Source organism: Rhinatrema bivittatum, chromosome 6 (genome assembly GCF_901001135.1).
Source record: "Rhinatrema bivittatum chromosome 6, aRhiBiv1.1, whole genome shotgun sequence".
Classification (NCBI taxonomy): Eukaryota; Metazoa; Chordata; class Amphibia; order Gymnophiona; family Rhinatrematidae; genus Rhinatrema; species Rhinatrema bivittatum.
Window position 1 is genome coordinate 240,476,480 of NC_042620.1, and position 20,986 is coordinate 240,497,465.

Genomic DNA, 20,986 nt, shown 5'->3' on the forward strand with positions numbered 1-20,986 from the left:
ATGAACGTGCAGCCATGCACATTATAAAATCTGGGGTCGGCGCACACAAGGGGGTGCACACTTGTGCAACTTGAGTTCACCGAGCCCTAGAGGAGCCCCAATGGCTTTCCCCATTTCCTCTGAGGCCACTCTGAAATTAGAGTGGCCTCGGAGGGAACTTTCCTTCCACCCCCTCCACCTTCCCCTCCCTTCCCCTATCTAACCTGCCCCCCAGCTCTACTAAATTCCCCCACCTTTATTTTGTGATTTACGCCTGCCTCTGGGCAGGCGTAACTTGCATGCACCAGCCAAGTGCTGGCGTGCGAACCCCCGGCATGGCCGCTGTGCCGGAGACCTCGGTCCCGCCCCAGGACCACCCCTGGACCAGCACCCCGGCCCCTCCCCTGCCCCTTTCAGCCCCTTTTTCAAAGCCCCAGGAAATATACACATCCCAGAGCTTGTGTTCGTCACTGAGCCTATGCAAAAAAGGCTCGGCGCATGCAGGGACAGGTTTTCAAGGTTACGCACGTAAGTTACATGCACCCTTTGAAAATCTGCCCCAATTAACTTTAGAATGTTGAAATGGAAGAAAATAATTTTATTAAAGAAGAAAATATTTTCTGGGGAAATATGCTATATTTTAATTAAATACTTCAGTAAAGTGATTTTTGGCAATCCTCCAATAACTCTAGGAACGTTCAAAAAATGCAAATTTAGATGCTTTAAATAATTTTCAATAAATTCCACTTTCCTAGTTAAAGCTCCCCATTCCTGGATCATAATATCATTAACATTCTGGACACTTTTCATGTTGTCTTCCAAAGTCTGAATTCTATTGGTTTGAGCTAACAGTTGTGAGTTATGGTCCTGGGTCACAGAATCTAGTTTTAAAGAAATTGAAGAGACCTTGGTAGAGCAGTCATGGAATTCAGAACCCAGCTTGGCTACTAACTCAGATGTAGACCAAAGTCACCATGGCTGGCTTGGGAAATGTTGCTGCAGACTGGAACCTCCCGCATGATGTAAAGAAGCAGGAGGAAATTGAATCGCCAAAGGAAGAGAAGAAGTGGATTCACTACTTGAAGAAATGCCAATTTGTAAAGATCCCAGGTGGTCCACATTAGAACTCACTTCCTTCAAAGTCAAACCCATAGTCCCACACACTACCCCCACAGCAGCTCCCAATGACACAGCTTCAATTCAATCAGGGACATGAGTGTAATGTCAGGGGAGGAGAAATATTGTGCCGTTGGTGGTCTGAGATCAAGAGGATTCAAGAAAACTTCCCTGGATGAGATCGATGCTCCTCTTGCAAGCTCATCAATGAGGATCATGTCCCCTGAAGCAGGAATTTGGTAGCAAAGTCGGCGATGGAATGCTGACCTGTGACAAGCTGAGTTTCAGAGGGAAAACCCAACTTTACCTTTCCGAGTGGATGGCATTGCAATATCAGAGGTAACAAAACCAGTAAGACAGAGCTGCTCAGAGCCGTACTAGCAACATGCCGCCATCTTGTCATGTTGCTAGTACGCCATCTCCTGCAAAACCCAGTTTTAAGTGTGTAAATGCTTTTGATTTGAATTGTAATAATACACACTAAATCAAACAGTGTACACTAAATCAAAATAGTGCATATAAACCTGAACTAGTGTGTACTAAATGAAAACATTTTTTAAATTAAATGCCATGAATTATTTTGATCATTTCAGTTTAGAAACAATATGAAATAAGCAATGATGCTGCAGAAATTAGTAGAGCAGCAGACACCCCTTAATGATCTGTCTCTCATAAAAGAGAAAGTTGTGGATCACCTCCTGGGGCATCATGATTGAGTAGTAATGAGTCAGTGGACAGAAATCCTGAAGCCCTTCAAGGATGCCACAGAGGATATCCATTTCAGAAGCACAACCCTCTGTAGGGGTCATCCCTATGGTAAACATTCTGGAGGAAAAATTAGAGGGTTTTCATGAGCAAGAGGGAATGGAAGCAGAAGTGTTATAGTTCAAGTGTAACACCCAGAACCAGGACCACATTCCTCTATGATTTCTAGTTTTGAGCTAATGGAGGAAGTATTTGCAAAAACTGATTCAGAAGAAGAATCATATCCTGAATTTCCTGAATCACAGGATATTAAACAGCTAGTGTCTAAAGAGCATTCGGGTAGTAGCATCTTAGCCTCCAGTTGTCATGGCCGCCGACCACGGCGGTCTGTGGCTGGGACCAAAGGCTCACCCCACAGCGTCGGGTCATCTCTGTGGCTCCTGCTGGGGCAGGCAGCCTCCCCCAGTGCTCTCCTCACAGCCATGGCTGCTACTGAGGCCGGCTGCATGGCCTGCACAGCCGGGAAGACTCCGCCCCCTACGGGTTAGTTTAGAGCCACGCGCGTGGCTGAAGAATATATTTAAAGGGGCCATGACAGGAAGTTGTCATGGCTCCTTCCTGGGACACCTCCCTCACCTCTAGTATTTAAGGCAAGGTCTGCTCCTCAGACCTTGCCTTGGTATTGAGGTTCCTAGTTGAGGTTTGCCTGAGCTCCGTGTTCCTGGTTCCGTTCTGATCTTCGTCCTGTTCCTGCTCCTCACCCCGTTGGACTGTTTGCTTGGCTTTTGACCTTCAGACTGGCTGTGGCAATTCTCTTGGCTTGATCCTGGACTGGCTTCGGATCCTTCTCCTGTTTGCCCCTGGACCGGCTTTGGACCCTTCTCCTGGCTTGCTCCTGGACCGGCTTTGGACCCTTCTCTGTTATTCGACCCTTGGACCGGCTCTTGACTATTCTTAGACTCCCACTCCTGGACTAACTATGACCTGCTGGAGGCACCAGCCATCTGGAATCCATGACCTGCAGGAGGTGCCTGCATCCAGCTCTACATTCAGTCTTCAGGGAGTGTCCTAAGTCCCAGCATCCGGGTCCCTATGGGCTCCTCCTGGGGAGGATCGCGAGCTTCCAGGGTGAAGTCTGCATTCTACGTCTGCATCCTCAGTAGGGATGTGCAGAGCAAAATTTTATGTTCATATTTCTTATGTCCGAAAGTGGGTCCCACTTGCGGCCAATATGGACATAAAAAAAATCTAATGAGTTGGGTATATGTACATATGTCGCCCATTAAAGTCAATGGGGGAAGGATTTCCAGCCTATTTTTGGCTGCAGAATTGTGGTTTTCTTATCAATTGGCCCAGGAGAGAGTTCCCTTTCCTTTGTGCAGGGAAGTACTCCCTGGAAAGGGTCCACCCCTAGAGTTGTGTGTACCCGGTGTTTACATTGGCGTCCAGTGAATATCGCTGGCGTCTAGTGAATTCCGTTGGCGTCTAGTGAATTCAGACGGTACTTACGCACTTCAGCAGATGACAAAGGAATTGGAGGATCTCTCAGAAATAAGAATATGTGTGGGAATACAAGGTCTGGATGAACAGGCAGGCACAGCAATGGAGTTAAAACAGCAGTAGGAACACAAGGCCTGGATGAACAGGCACTTCATTCGAGGACAGAGGTCAATCCCAGCTAGGGACACAAGGCCTGCATGAACAGGCACAGGAACTAGGTTAAAACACTGGTAGCTCGCCAGCATCTTTCTGATGCATGCTAGAATATTGGCAGCGGTATGGGCATGGTCCGTCAGGTGGGTGTGCAGTAAAGCCCACCTCCACCCTCATGCTTGTTCAGGGAAGGACTCCCTGGAACGGGTCCACCCCTAGAGTTGTGTGTACCCGGTGTTTACATTGGCGTCCAGTGAATATCGTTGGCGTCTAGTGAATTCCGTTGGCGTCTAGTGAATTCAGACTGTACTTACACACTTCAGCTGATGACAAACGAATTGGAGCCTAGGATCTCTCACAAATAAGAATACGTGTGGGAACACAAGGCCTGGATGAACAGGTACATCATTCGAGGACAGAGGTCAATTCCAGCTAGGGACACAAGGCCTGCATGAACAGGCACAGCAACCAGGTTAAAACACTTGTGGGAACACAAGGCCTGGATGAACAGGCACAGCCACTGAGTTAAAACACCTGTGGGAACACAAGGCCTGGATGAACAGGCACCGCCACTGAGTTAAAACACCTGTGGGAACACAAGGCCCGGAAGAATGGGTACAGCAACTGAGTTAAAACACCTGTGGGAACACAAGGCCGGGATGAAGAGGCGCAGCAGTCGAGCACAGAGGTCGATCCCAGCTAGGGACACAAGGCCTGGATGAAGAGGCACATCATTCGAGGACAGAGTTCAATCACAGCTAGGGACACAAGCCGCGGAGGAAAAGACACTAACCAGGATCCTCCAAGCCCTCATTTTCTCCAAATTAGACTACTGCAACTCTACATTTCTTGGACTCCCTTCCTCATACACAAAACCACTCCAAATGGTTCAAAACGCAGCAGCCCGTCTACTAACAAACACTAGGAAAAGAGACCACATTTCCCCAGTCCTAAAAGACCTCCACTGGTTACCAATTCAGTTCAGAGTCATTTACAAATCCATCACCTTGATATACAAAATCTTTCACCAACACACCATAATCGACCTACAAATTCCTCTCCGTTTATACAAATGCACAAGACCGACCAGGGAAGCCTACAGAGGATGCCTGTTCCTCCTGTTCCACCCTCCAAAACCACTTATCAAGCAGCACCTTTAGAGATTGAGCCCTTTCCACAGCAGGTCCACCGTTATGGAACTCCATCCCCCCAGATCTCAGAAATGAACCTTGCCTCCTAACCTTTCGGAAAAGACTCAAGACATGGCTTTTCAGGCAAGCCTTCCCGCACTGCACCTAACACACACCATCAATAAATTCTCAGCTCAGAAGCTGTATATATTGGACGCCATATTTGTAATGTACTCTTGTATATTTTATATTCTACACATGTATATAATTAACCTCCTCTATCCCTCTTTATTTCTTACACTCCCAGTTCATAGCCCCAGTTAATTGTAACTGCATCTCTTCACACCACGTGTATTTATGTTTAGGTTGTTTTCTTTGCACCCCTGTTTTCTGTAAAGCGACATCATGTGAACGATTTCATGAATGCCGGTATAAAAAAAACCTTAAATAAATAAAATAAATAAGTAAGTACCGCAAGGGAAAGTTGAAAACAACTTTGAAGAGGGAGTTCAAGAGGGCGTGAAATTGTAAAGAGGTAAATGGGTGGGGTCCGTGCAGTCCGCCCGCAGGATTCAACCCGGCGGGTTCGGTCGGACCGGGGTTTCGGCGGATCCCCCACCCCCCACCCCTTTCGCGGGGGGTGGGGGAGGGGCGGGAACGCCTCCCGGACAGCCCCGGCCCCCGCAGGGCGCATTTCCTCTGCGGCGGTGCGCCGCGACCGGCTACGGTTCGGCTGGGAAGGCCCAGGGGGGGCAGGTGGCCCGCTGCTCCAGCGGCGCGTGTTATAGCCCCCCCTCCCGGCGTTTCCTCCTTCCCCTTTGGCAACTGTTAACTTGTCTTAACCTCATTCACTACATCTATGCAGACGATGTCAGATTCTTATTCCCATAACAGAATCTATTAACAAACTTGGCTATTCTTACAAGCCTTCCCTGATCCTTCAAACTTTCACTAGATAAGTAAAGCTACTCAGCTTTCAATATGGAACTTCGCCCCTCCAATATTCTCCTCATTTAGCTACCCTACTTATGCACTTCAGAAAATGACAAAGGAATTGGAAGATCTCTCAGAAATAATAATACGTGTGGGAACACAAGGTCTGGATGAACAGGCAGGCACAGCAATGGACTTAAAACACCAGTAGGAACACTAGGCCTGGATGAAGAGGCACATCATTCTAGGACAGAGGTCAATCCCACCTATGGACACAAGCCGCGGAGGAAAAGAAACTAACCAGGATTCCCTCCGTAACGGCGAGTGAAGAGGGAAGAGCCCAGCGCCGAATCCCCGCTCGTCCGGCGGGCGCGGGAAATGTGGCGTACGGAAGATCGCCTCTCTGGCGCCGCTCGGGGCCCCAAGTCCTTCTCATCAAGCCTCAGCCCGCGGACGGTGTTAGGCCGGTAGCGGCCCCCGGCGCTCCGGGACCGGGTTTTCTCGTAGTCTGTTTGTTTGGGAATGCAGGCCAAAGTGGGTGGTAAACTCCATCTAAGGTTAAATACCATTTCCGGCGCGTGTTATTGCCCCGCCCCCCCCCCCCGGCAGCATCTTCGCCGTTGCCCCCGCCGTTTCCTCCTTCCCCTTTGCCAACTGTTAAGTAGTCAGCCTCATTCACTACATCTATGCAGACGATGTTCAGATTCTTATTCCCATAACAGAATCTATTAACAAAGCCATCGCACTTTGGAACAACAGCTTACAGCCATCACTAATCTCCTCAACAGTCAAAGCATGAGATCTTATTAAGAAACTGACATTATCCTCAACAAATTCTTACTCCTAGCAAAACCTATACCAAGTAAGTACACAGGGGTCTGTATTTTCATACCCCATTGCTTGCTGTTTGAATACCGCTCTTGCCGTACGACCGACCCGCAGGGTCCACCTAGGGACACAAGCTGTGGAGGAAAAGAAACTAACCAGGATTCCCTCAGTAACGGCGAGTGAAGAGGGAAGAGCCCAGCGCCGAATCCCCGCCTGTCCGGCGGGCGCGGAAATGTGGCATACGGAAACCGGCTCCCCAGCACCGCTCGGGGGCCCAAGTCCTTCTGATGGAGGATCAGCCGGCGGACGGTGTTAGGCCGGTAGTGGCCCCCCAATAAAACCACCAAGACTGCTTCTATAAACTGCAAGTTTAAAAAAGGATAAGACCACTCTTCCACGCCAAACACTTCAGAACCATCCTCCAAGCCCTCTACTACTACTGCAACTCTACATTACTTGGACTCCCTTCCTCATACACGAAACCACTCCAAATGGTTGAAAACGCAGCAGCCCGTCTACTAACAAACACTAGGAAAGGAGGCCACATTTCCCCAGTCCTAAAAGACCTCCACTGGTTACCAATTCAGTTCAGAGTCATTTACAAATCCATCACCTTGATATAAAAAATCATTCACCAACACACCATTATCGACCTACAAATTCCTCTCCGTTTATTCAAATGCACAAGACCGACCAGGGAAGCCTACAGCGGATGCAATGCCGGTATAAATAATAAAATAAATAAATAAAATCAATAAGTACGTAAGGGAAAGTTGAAAACAACTTTCAAGAGCGAGTTCAAAAGGGCGGGAAACCGTTAAGAGTTAAACGGGTGGGGTGCGTGCAGTCGCCTGGAGGATTGAACCCGGCGGCGGGTTCGGTGGGACCGGGGTGGTTTCGGCGCATCCCCCACCCCTTTCGCGGGGGGCGGGGAACGCCTCCCGGACGGCCCCGGCCCCGTCCAGGATAAAAAAATAAAGTAAAGCAATAAAATCAATAAGTACGTAAGGGAAAGTTGAAAAAACTTTCAAGAGCGAGTTCAAAAGGGCGGGAAACCGTTAAGAGTTAAACGGTGGGGTGCGTGCAGTCCGCCTGGAGGATTGAACCCGGCGGCGGGTTCGGTGGGACCGGGGGTGGTTTCGGCGGCATCCCCCACCCGTTGCGCGGGGGGGCGGGGAACGCCTCCCGGACGGCCCCGGCCCCGTCCAGGAATAAAAAAAATAAAGTAAAGCAGTAAAATCAATAAGTACGTAAGGGAAAGTTGAAAACAACTTTCAAGAGCGAGTTCAAAAGGGCGGGAAACCGTTAAGGTTAAACGGGTGAGGTGCGTGCAGTCCGCGGCCCCGGCCCGTCCAGGAATAAAAAAATAAAGTAAATATATAAAATCAATAAGTACGTAAGGGAAAGTTGAAAACAACTTTCAAGAGCGAGTTCAAAAGGGCGGGAAACCGTTAAGAGTTAAACGGGTGAGGTGCGTGCAGTCCGCGGCCCCGGCCCCGTCCAGGAATAAAAAAATAAAGTAATATATAAAATCAATAAGTACGTAAGGGAAAGTTGAAAACAACTTTCAAGAGCGAGTTCAAAAGGGCGGGAAACCGTTAAGAGGTAAACGGGTGGGGTGCGTGCAGTCCGCCTGGAGGATTCAACCCGGCGGCGGGTTCGGTGGGACCGGGGGGCTTTCGGCGCATCCCCCACCCCTTTCGCGGGGGGGCGGGGAACGCCTCCCGGACGGCCGCAGGGCGCATTTCCTCCGCGGCGGAGCGCCGCAACCGGCTCCGTGTCGGCTGGGAAGGCCCAGGGGGGGCAGGTGGCCCGCCGCTCCGGCGGCGCGTGTTATAGCCCCCCCTGGCAGCAGCTTTGCCGTTACCCCCGCCGTTTCCTCCTCCTCCTTCCTTTTGCCAACTGTTAAGTAGTCTTAACCTCATTCACTACATCTATGCAGACGATGTTCAGATTCTTATTCCCATAACAGAATCTATTAAGAAGCCATCGCACTTTGGAACAACAGCTTACAAGCCGAAGCCACCACTAATCTCCTCAACAGTCTAAACCTGGTCCTCAATGCCTCTAAAACTAAACTCCTCTTCATTTCCTACAAGCAAGAAAACCTCCCATCTCAGATCCATCACAAACACCTTCTCACCCACAACCATGTAGAGACCTGGGAGTAATTATAGACAACCGTCTTGACCTAAAGAATATGATCCAAAACACAACTGTAAGATATATATTATATCTTAATGGGCCTCGACAAAGGAAACTCTTTCCTATTGATCTTGTTAGACCTTTCCGCAGCGTTCGACACGGTCAACCACGCCATCCTCCTAAACCAGCTTTCGTCCATAGGAATCAGCGGCACCGTCCGATCCTGGTTCAAAACGTTTCTCGATAACAGAGGTTACAAAGTTAACTCCAAAACAAGGAATCCTCAAGATTTGACTCTGTCATAGGAGTCCCTCAAGGTTCTTGATTATCTCCGACCCTATTTAATATCTATCTTCTTCCTCTCTGCCTTCTTAACTTCTTACCGACCTCAATCTAAAGTACTTCCTTTACGCAGATGATATTGAAATCATCATCCATATCAAAGACACATACTCTAAAACTCTTGACTACTGGGAAACATGCACCAGAAAATCAAACAAGTAGTAAACAACCTACACCTCATCTTAAACTCATCCAAGACAGAAATCCTACTCATCTCTCCTGAAAACAATATCTCCAACACTACTCTTCCCACCAACCTACCTACCACACAAGTTACAGACTTAGGAGTGATAAATAGACAACCGGCTAAACTTCAAGGCACATATCAACAAAACAACCAAAGACTGCTTCTATAAACTCCAGGTTCGGAAGAGGATAAGACCCTCTTTTTCCATGCTCAAGACTTCAGAACGATCATCCAAGCAGTCATTTTGCGAAATTAGACTACTGCAGTTTCCCTATTGCTAGGTCTGCCCTCATCCTATCCAAACCACTGCAGATGGTTCAAAATTCAGCAGCCCGATTACTAACAGGCGCAAGACAAGAGAGACCACATATCTCCCATTCTGAAGAGTTACATTGGGCTACCCGTCCACTTCCGTATCATCTCTAAAGCCATATGTGTCCATCTTCAAAACTATTCATCAACGCATCTTATGCACTTTAGCTGATGACAAAGGAATCGGAAAATCTCTCAGAAATAAGAATACGCGTGGGAACACAAGGTCTGGATGAACAGGCACATCATTTGAGGACAGATGTCAATCCCAGCTAGGGACACAAAGCAAGCGTAGGAAAAGAAACTAACCAGGATTCCCTCAGTAACGGCGAGTGAAGAGGGGAAGAGCCCAGCGCCGAATCTCCGCCCACTTCCGGGTTCGGGGATCTGAACCAGACTCCCTTTCGATCGGACGGAGGACGACGGAGGCCCATCGCCCGTCCCTTCCGAACGGCGCTCGCCTATCTGTTAGGACCGGCTGACCCATGTTGAACTGCTGTTCACATGGAACCCTTCTCCACTTCGGCCTTGAAGAGAATGCTCAGTCTGTTTAAAAGAACAAAATTAACGGACCCCACTCAAGGAATATGCTCAGTCTGTTTAAATAAGAAAATAACGGACCCACTCTGAAGGTCATGCTCAGTCTGTTTTAAAATAGCAATATCAACAGACCCACTCTGAAGGGACAATGCTCAGTCTTGTTTTAAAATAACAAAATGAACTGCCAGCTAGGGACACAAGGCTGGAGGAACAGGCACATCATTGGTGGACAGAGGTCACTCCCGGCTAGGGACACAAGGCCTGGAGGGACAGGCAGGCACAGCAATGGAGTTTAAAACACCAGTAGAAACACAAGGCTGGAGGTACAGGCTAGGCGGAACAGCAACGGAGTTAAAACACTTGTGGGAACACAAGGCCTGGAGGAACAGGCACATCATTGGTGGACAGAGGTCAATCCGGCTAGGGACACAAGGCCTGGAGGGACAGGCAGGCACAGCAATGGAGTTAAAACACCAGTAGAAACACAATGGCTGGAGGTACAGGCAGGAACAGCAACGGAGTTAAAACACTTGTGGGAACACAAGGCCTGGAGGAACAGGCACATCATTGGAGGACAGAGGTCAATCCCAGCTAGGGACACAAGTCGCATAGGAAAAGAAACTGACCAGGATTCCCTCAGTAACGGCGAGTGAAGAGGGAAGAGCCCAGCGCTCGATTCTCCACCACTCCGGGTTCGTGGATCTGAACCACGACCTTCCCCTTCGATCGGCCGAGGACGACGGAGGCCATCGCCCGTCCCTTCCGAACGGCGCTCGCCTATCTGTTAGGACCGGGCTGACCCATGTTGAACTTGCTGTTCACATGGAACCCTTCTCCACTTCGGCCTTGAAGAAGAAAGCTCAGTCTGTTTAAAATAAGAAAATTAACGGACCCACTCTGAAGGTCAATGCTCAGTCTGTTTAAAATAACAAAATGGAACTGCCCAGCTAGGGACACAAGCCTGGAGGTACAGGCAGGAACAGCAACGGAGTTAAAACACTTGTGGGAACACTCGGGCCTGCACAGTAGATGCCGGTCAGACACAGCGATTATGTCAAGAACATGTGCGCCAGTGCTTACTGCTTACATTATCTTGAGCATAGGAGGCAATTGGAACTGCTGCAAGGCTCCTTTCAATAGCTTTTATTCATCTTGCCATTCACAAGGAAAATCGGGAAGGAAAGCCAAGCACTGGCAGGTTTTACTTTCAAAAACACTAGCATTTCCATCAAGACCGGTGAAAGCCTTGAGCGGTGAGGGCTCATGATATCCCCTGTCATGAAAAAACACGTTCACTGGGCACACTGTTGGTGGACATGACAGATATCCTTCAGCCACTTTGGCTAGGTGTGGCCAGACAGTGGACTTGTGTGCCCAATATGCCAGCGGATCTGTCTGCTTATTCTCTATCAGCTCTGAGAGATACCGTTTCACTGACAGCTCTGCTGCTGTCTCCTCCTGTGCTTGGGAGGGCTGAGAGAGTCACTCAATCCCAGTTACTTTCTCTCTCGCCTGTTTGCACTACTGATGTATCTTATGGCCAACATGCCTTTGGGCTGTTCTGACGTTGAGGTGGAGGGCACTAGTAATAGTATCTGTCACTGACACAGTCCTTCTCCCTGCCAGGGATAGCAGCAGCACAACCCTCTGTGACGTGCCTGCTGTTTCACCTGTGCTTCAAGCCTAATCTGTCTCCGCCTATGGTGCTCCTGTTCACGGACCTGTGGCTAACAACAGCTCCTTCACAAATGACAGACAATTGGTCTGTAGGGCGATTTTACCTTTCACACGGGGATCACAGACAGAGGTCGAGCATGTATGTGCTGTCCTCTGTTAAGGCCTTAATCTGTCTTTCACCTGCTGCTGCAAAACGTCCACACACTGCAGCACCTCAGCAGTCATTCCCTCTTGCCGTTTAATGCCTTCCAAATGGTCATCCAGGAATTTCACTATAGGGATGATGTCAGCCAAGGTGGAACTTCTGGAACTCAGCTCCTCCGTGACGTCCTTGAAGGGCTGCAGGATTTTTTACCAGCTGACTCATGACTAACCAATCGTGATGCCCTAGGGGATTCTGTACACCTATGTCTATTGTACCAGAAAGTTCATGAAGGGGTGTCTGCAGCTCCAATAACCTCTCCAGCATCATAAAGGTGGAATTCCACCGGGTGGGAACGTCTTGAATGAGACGCTTCTCGGGCATATCCAAAGCAGTCTGATTTTCTCGGAGAAACCTGCCCCGCCCTGACACTTCTGTGGAAGTGTGCTGCTATGTTTCCTGCACTTCTGTATTAACCTACGCAGGTATTCAGTCTCCTTGTCCTTGGACTCCAAGCCCCAAACCTGACTTCACTACCAGATGCAGAGTGTGTGCAAAACATCGGATGTTTCTTAAACCGCCCATCGCTTATTGCCTTAACCATGTTTGCACCGTTGTCTGTGACAAAAAAGCCTGCCCGCGTTTTACTGTCTCGCTGGTGTACTTTCCAGCTCGCCAAGCATCTTTCTGATGCATGCTAGAATATTGGCAGCGGTATGGGCATGGTCCGTCAGGGTGGGTTGTTTCAGTAAAGCCCACCTCCACCCTGCTGCTTGTTCAGTAATAGAGCTGCTGGCTGCCCCTGCCTCTGCCTGTCCCACCAGTGTGCTGTCAGAGAGAGGTAAGAGTGTGCAGCATTCATGGCGGTCCAGATATCGCAGGTGAAATGCACTCTTCCGTCTTGCCTTACCTAGCAGTGCTTGCACGCGACTGACCACAGTGCTTGTACAGGCTGGGGATGACCTTTCTACTAAATGTGGTTCTGGAGGGGACTTTGTAATTGGAAGTACGACCTTCAAGAAACGTTTGAAACCCACATTCTCAACTACTGCAGGGGCTGGTCATCAAGGCAATCATTTCCCCAATGCTCCTGGTTACTACTTTTGCGGCTGCCTGCCTCCTACCCAGGGATAGCGTTACCGCACTCACCCCATTTCCTCCATGGTGCATTGTCGCTTCTCCCACATGTCAGTGGGTTTCTGGCCTGCCGCCTGACTGCTAGAAGGGTATGAGGGGCGTGGGCTGACTCTGCTGCTTTCCTACCACTGCACCCTGGTTGGAAGGGGAAGGGGGTCCCCTGACGGAAAATGCTACCATCCCCAGATGGCAGTAATCTTGTTGGGTGTTGCCTCTTAACATGATACTCCATGCCAAAATTTGACAGATGTCCCAGTTGCTTGCCTCTGCTAATATCCCTGGCAAAGTAATACACCGAGCATAACGCGGGTCTTCTGTCACTTTAAAATGTGCCCAGATCGCAGATTTCTTTTGTGATCTCCTCTCTCTTTCCCGCCCTGGGGGTGGATGGTGGCACTGGAGTTGATGGTACTACTGGGTGTGGGTTGGTGCACCCACTGCACCCGGCGAAGCAATGCAGCGGGGGCAACAGTCACCCTCTGTTCCTCCTTCTGACAGCTCTTCCTCCTCCTCGATATCAGTGGAATGTCTCCCCCTGCCGCAGATTTCTGGAGGTGGAGGCTTAAATAAACAGGACTAACTGACAATTCTACCGAAGATTTGCTCAGGCTATAACATCTTCCGTTTCTGATGAGAATCCCATCCAAGAAGATTCTTCTTCTGAATCAGAAGCTAACAGTGCCAGCGCTACCTTGTCACCGCAAAGTTTGCAGGACACTTCTGTCCCCTGGCTGGCTCTTGGGTTGTGTAACTTTTGTCTGGCTAGACTCTGCCTCCTCTTCACTCTCCTCCAAAACTACAGTGCCAGAAACAGGTGCTGGCGATTGCAAAGTTTCATGGTCTGATTTCTTTTTTTTTGCCATGGAACTGCCATCCCCTACAAAGACGTTTGATTGCGACAGTTGCCTTTTTACCTGTACTGGTGGTGTTGCGCTGGTGTCTTTTGCGGTGCCTCCGCTGCCATTCCCACTAAGTCGCTTGCATCTCCCTTTCCCTGACATTATGGATTTAATGTCAATGAGTACTAGTGGTAACACTGCCCACTGTCCCACAATAATAATGTTCGGTCAGTTTAAAAATACTAAATTAACAGACCCACTCAAGAAGAATGCTCAGTCTGTTTAAAATAACAAAATGAACGGACCAAGTCAAGGACAATGCGGTTAAGTCTGTTTAAAAATAGCAGATTGAACAGACTCGCTGAAGTCCAATCTTCACTCTGTTTACAATGCCCACTGCCTCACTGCCTGCCTGGCAATGCACGGAATGTGTCTGTCTGTGTGTGTGCAGTGAGTGCACAGAGAACAAGCTTCCTTTTCAGTAGATATGAGGCAGGGTACTCCCAGCCCTGGAACTGCTGCCCACCCAGCACTGAACCACTCAAGGACAATGCGGTTAAGTCTGTTTAAAAATAGCAAATGTAACAGACTCGCTGAAGGGCAATGTCACTCTGTTTACAATGCCCACTGCCTCACTGCCTGCCTGGCAATGCACGGAATGTGTCTGTCTGTGTGTGTGCAGTGAGTGCACAGAGAACAAGCTTCCTTTTCAGTAGATATGAGGCAGGGTACTCCCAGCCCTGGAACTGCTGCCCACCCAGCACTGAACCACTCAAGGACAATGCGGTTAAGTCTGTTCTAAAAATAGCAAATGTAACAGACTCGCTGAAGGGCAATGTTCACTCTGTTTACAATGCCCACTGCCTCACTGCCTGCCTGGCAATGCACGGAATGTGTCTGTCTGTGTGTGTGCAGTGAGTGCACAGAGAACAAGCTTCCTTTTCAGTAGATATGAGGCAGGGTACTCCCAGCCCTGGAACTGCTGCCCACCCAGCACTGAACCACTCAAGGAGAATGCTTTTAAGTCTGTTTAAAAATAGCAAATGTAACAGACTCGCTGAAGAGCAATGTTCACTCTGTTTACAATGCCCACTGCCTCACTGCCTGCCTGGCAATGCACGGAATGTGTCTGTCTGTGTGCACTGCAGTGCACATAGAACTAAAGTAGATATGAGGCAGGGTACTCCCAGCACTGGAACTGCTGCCCACCCAGCACTGAACCACTGAAGGAGAATGTGTTCACTCTGTTTACAATGCCCACTGCCTCACTGCCTGCCTGGCAATGCACGGAATGTGTCTGTGTGTGTGCAGTGAGTGCACAGAGAACAAGCTTCCTTTTCAGTAGATATGAGGCAGAGTACTGCCAGTGCCAGCCCTGGCACTGCCCACCCAGCACTGAACCACTCAAGGAGAATGCTTTTAAGTCTGTTTAAAAATAGCAAATGTAACAGACTCGCTGAAGAGCAATGTTCACTCTGTTTACAATGCCCACTGCCTCACTGCCTGCCTGGCAATGCACAGAATGTGTCTGTCTGTGTGCACTGCAGTGCACATAGAACTAAAGTAGATATGAGGCAGGGTACTCCCAGCACTGGAACTGCTGCCCACCCAGCACTGAACCACTGAAGGAGAATGTGTTCACTCTGTTTACAATGCCCACTGCCTCACTGCCTGCCTGGCAATGCACGGAATGTGTCTGTGTGTGTGCAGTGAGTGCACAGAGAACAAGCTTCCTTTTCAGTAGATATGAGGCAGAGTACTGCCAGTGCCAGCCCTGGCACTGCCCACCCAGCACTGAACCACTCAAGGAGAATGCTTTTAAGTCTGTTTAAAAATAGTAAATGTAACAGACTCGCTGAAGGGCAATGTTCACTCTGTTTACAATGCCCACTGCCTCACTGCCTGCCTGGCAATGCACGGAATGTGTCTGTCTGTGTGCACTGCAGTGCACATAGAACTAAAGTATATATGAGGCAGGGTATTCCCAGCCCTGGAACTGCTGCCCAGTGCCCACCCAGCACTGAACCACTCAAGGAGAATGCTTTTAAGTCTGTTTAAAAATAGCAAATGTAACAGACTCGCTGAAGGGCAATGTTCACTCTGTTTACAATGCCCACTGCCTCACTGTCTGCCTGGCAATGCACGGAATGTGTCTGTCTGTGTGCACTGCAGTGCACATAGAACTAAAGTAGATATGAGGCAGGGTATTCCCAGCCTTGGAACTGCTGCCCAGTGCCCACCCAGCACTGAACCACTCAAGGAGAATGCTTTTAAGTCTGTTTAAAATAGCAAATGTAACAGACTTGCTGAAGGGCAATGTTCACTCTGTTTACAATGCCCACTGCCTCACTGTCTGCCTGGCAATGCACGGAATGTGTCTGTCTGTGTGCACTGCAGTGCACATAGAACTAAAGTAGATATGAGGCAGAGTACTCCCAGCCCTGGAACTGCTGCCCAGCCAGCACTGAACCACTCAAGGAGAATGCTTTTAAGTCTGTTTAAAAATAGCAAATATGAGGCAGAGTACTGCCAGCCCTGCCTGGCACTGCCCAGGATAAAATGTACAGACTCACTCAATAAGAATGTTCTTTTTTTTTTTTCCCTAACAAAGAATCTGTTCTGTGTTGTCTATCAAATCTGGTTCTGTTCTGTGTTGTCTATCAAATCGGGTTCTGCTATCTTCTCTGCCTCAGCCTGCCTAAGCCCACCCTGCACGATCCCGATCCCACCTCCCCACTGAATCGCTGAAAATGTCCGTCAGTCCTCGTGCTGCTGCTGCTTTTATAGTGCTGCTGGCTCGTCAGGAAATCCTCAGAGAAGCACGGAATGACAGCGCGATTCGCTGCATTCAGTGCTTCTCTGAAAAGGTGAACGCAGATTCGCTGCGTTCCGGTATCCATGCCGACCTGTCCCACCCTTTCCTGTGAGTCACTGAAACTCACAGGACAGGGTCAGACAGGTTGGCATGGTTACCGCAGGGGCGCCGCCATTTTCAGGTAATCCGGGGCTCCGAGCTCGAGTCGCAGGTAATGGCGGCGAGAAAGCGCGCGCATGGCGATTCGCCGTATCCGACATATCTATGTTCATTTATGTCGGAAATCTGCTCGTATACGCCCCATCTTTTTTTTAAGTAAAAAAAAAAATTTGAGTTGCGTTTTCCATATGCGGTCAATCCGAATGCACATCCCTAGCAAGTAAGTTGGGTATTTTGTTCATGAAAAAAGTAGCCAGCTCCGTGGCTTTGTAAGATGCTTTGTCATCTGGAATTTCTGATGTCGGTAGTTTGGTAAGGGATGATATCAAGGAGAAAAGGGCTTTAGGGTCAAAGATGAAATGGTGAATTTTCTGAGACTAGAAGTCTCTTTTAGCTTGCAGGATGACAATTCTGTATTGGTGCATGAGAGATTTAAAGGTTTGCAGGTTTGAAGGCGAAGGATTTTTGCGCCAGGTCTGTTCCATCACTTCCCATTGGAAGAGGTTTGTCTGTTAACAAAACTAGTGCCCATGCAACAGGGGGAGTTGAAAATCAGCCTTAGAACAGGGCTGAGGGACCATTTGCTCTTCTTGTAGAGGACAATTGGAGGCCTCATTCCTCCACGAGGAAAGTGGCAAGAGAAAGAGAAGCGTTGCTGCTTGGAGAAGGTAGCTGGGAGGGAGAGGTATTCCAAGTCTTACTGGGAGGAAGGATTCTGGTAGAGGTTTACTGAAGGGAAAGTTCATGGAACAAGAAGAGGAATCTGAGCGAGACCAAAAGAGAAGGGGATTCTTCAGAGAAGGTTTCTGAGGAGAGGCAACCTGTCTAGGAAAATCCAGTCCAAAACTGATCAAGTAATTCAGTCAGAAGGCTGTGAAGAGGAATCAAAGTGAGAGGAGCATAGAAGAGAAAATTTAGCTAACCCAGGGTAGAAGGGTACCTGCCCCAAGAGCTGACCGGTTTGAAAGAGAGTGTGAAGATAACTATGATTGGATTTTGTGCTATTTTTTATTTGTGTTTCAGAGGTACTTCATATTGTTTGGACTTTGTTTTCCTGCCATTAGTTCAGTAAATATTAGTTCAGTAAATATTCCTGCCATTAGTTCAGTAAATATTTTTATTTTGAACAGAACTGGAGTGATTTTTTATGTGACCGACTGGTGTGCAGAAGAGCCCCAGAGAGAGACAAAACCCTAAGAGCCGTGAAAGTGCTTTCTTCCCTCCCCTCCCCCATCCTGTGTGAGACCTTCAGGAGGTCATAGGGCCTTGCATGGTCTGTGGCTCTTCCTGTGTGCCCCTATGCCCAAGAGTTCACTGGGATTTTGGCTACAGACGTTCAGTAAGCTGCTTTGAGCAGTTTTTCTGACTGAAAAGATGGGTAAAAGAGGCAATAGAAATAGAAATACTCCCTCAGGACAGTGGTGCAGAATTCCCTTGAAAGTGTAACATAACTTTGTTTTACATAAGCAGATTCCTGCTTTGAAAGGACTTAGATTACCCAGCTCGTTTCACTTCAGAAATGGTGGCCTTTAACTATTCCCATGGGTGAAAGATAAATACTTGATCCACTAACCCAGTATTTCACACACTTTTAAGCCCAAGGCACACCTACGTTAACAAAAACATTGCTTTATACACCAATTTCTGCGGAGCAGGCACTGCGGGTATGGTGAGGAACTCATATCATGTGCCATGGCACACTGGTTGGGAGACACTCCAGCAACAGTCAAGGAATTACAGACCTAATTTGAAACTCATTGGGTCTGATTTCTCATTAATTTAGAGGAAGCCAAGATCCAGGGGGGTACGAAATGGGACTTGCAGCTACTCAAGCTGATAGCCCCTCAGTCAGGGGTATGATCACTGCACTTTAATCTCCTGGCACACCGGAAGCCAGGACATGGTAGCAACCAAGCCACGCAGCTTAACAATCAGAGGCTAAGAGAAGGGGCCCCCCACCACCAGCTCAGAGTCCCACAGAAGTCCCCAAAAATGATGGATACAGTACACATTAGTACCCACCCTGATCTGCTGCACCTCCAGCTAGCATCCGTCGTCCCAGGGGTTCCCCAGCAAGTGAAATGGCTTCCCCCTCTGAGTCTTCCTAACACAGAGCAAGCTTAGATGTATCGATTCCCAAGAGTCTGGCGGCACATAGTCAAAGAGAGAGGGCCTCCGCCATTTTCTCAGCTCCACGTGGTGGGCCCGAAGATGGAGGATACAGCACAAGCTCTCCCCGGTCTGTCTTACCGCTCCCCGGGCTTGAATCCGCCACTTAAAACCGCCGTCTGGAGAGCCTCTCTGCAGCCGGGGCAGCGTTCGCCACTATGCAGATCCCGATGTGAAGAAATATAGGGCATATCAACCGCTGGACCGCGCGGCACAGACCTCAAGAGAGAGGGTCCCCGCCATTTTCCCGGGTTCTCACGCCAGCCCGATTGATTTCGAGCGCCGCAATCTTACACCCGACCGCTCCTGCAACTCCTCGAGCGTGTGGCCAGCCTTAGACAGAACTGCCAGCAGCGTGATTTAAAATTATAAGTACGAGAGAACAGGTATTTAAAAGCGAATTCGGGGAGCGGGGCCGTGGAGCTCTACCCATGCACTCCCGTCTCTCGTGACGTCATCGCCGGAAGTCAAGGTTCATTATATTTTAATTGTAATTTACTCATGGTTTTTTGAGGGTCAAGCCCACACTTAACATGCATTACAGTAGCCCTAATGCCACATGCATTCCAAGTGTCTTTCTTTGTAGGTTTTTCTGGTTGGCAGCAAAGAAATGCATGCAGATGCTCGTGATTTTTGTTTTTCTTTACCTCAGAAGACTGTACTTTGAATATTCTTTTTCATGTAAAACCTGAATAATGAATGCATAATTTTTAACTGTGTACATGGAGAGAGCAGGAGGCGGGGTGCAAGGGTATAAGATTTGTCTCTAGCGCACCTAATACTCTTGCACCAGAAATGGCTTCCAGGGAGGGGGTGAAGACCCGGAGGATAGAGGGGTGACAGTTTTAAAGTTCGGTCGCTGGAAAGAGCTGGGGTTTTTTGGGGTTTTTTTTTTTGGCAGGCCCGAGACAGTCACTGAATGAAGTGTGTGTGTGTGGGGAAGCAGCAGCACAATAATTGTTCACACAGGTCAGCAAAACAGCTAGCATGGGCCCTGCTTATCACCGTGCAATAGGGATTTATTTACTATATCTTGCCAGGTACTTGTGACTGGATTGGCCATTGTTGGAAAAAGGATACTGGGCATGATGGACCCTCAGGCTGACCCAGTATGGAAATTCTTATGTTCCATATTCTTAGAGATATCACGCACAAAGATATTGAACACCACCATTTTAACTGGTAAAAAGACATGGACACAACTTTATTACATTTTACAGCAAAACCACTCTCAAGTAGTACCTGAGCCACCGCAAAATTGCCCTTAGCCCGTAGGGTTGCCAACTGTCCAGTTTTGGACCGGACAGCCAGGTTTTCAGGCATTCTGTACAGTGTCCAGTCAGAGGTATCGACTGGATGCTAAATGTCCAGTTTTGCAGATGGAGCCTCTTTTTTTTTTTCCCCCACACCCTCTTAGTTGGAAGAAGAGAAAGGCAGGTTGGAGCCTATTGGAGGAGAGCTGTGCTGTATCCCTGCCTCCTTTCTCATGCTGGGATTGGACAGCACAGGGCGAGGAGATGGTGCACAGCACAGCCCTCAGCTCCCAGTGCTTCTGCAGATACAAAGATACACTGTTTAGGCAGTTTCCTGGCAGGATCTAAAATGTATGCAAATGAGGGGGTACCATTCCCCCACCCCACCCCCTGGTCCTCAAGTGTCCAGTCCTGGTCTATGGAAAAGTTGGCAACCCTACTAGCCCGCCATGGATCAGCTAGGTCTCAAGCTTCATGGAGCCAGCTGGGCCATCTGACATAGAGCAATGGCTCCTCAGTAGATGCCCCCCCCCCTTCCATGGCTTCCAGGAGGTGGTCCTGCCATACAAGGCTGAAAAAAAAAGCAAATCCTATGTTTGCTTCTGCCTCTTCTGCTTCCCTGTGCTTTGCCTCCTTTTCTAGACCCCCAAGCTGTAAGGGGAGGTCCACAGGGGAGAAAGTGAAACCTACCAGGAAGACACACTAGGGAAGGCAAGGGGAGGAGCGCCTTCCACCTCCCTACAACATCCTGGGCAGGCATGTCAGCCTGCAGTCTTTTCCACAACTGTCTGTTAAGATTTTTGCAGCTTGGATCCTGTGACTTATTCCATTGTTATTTTTACTGCTGGTACCCCAGAACAGTAAATACAAGGCGGATAAGATGGAAGCATAAAAGCCATTATGTGAAACTCCCTTTGTTGAATCT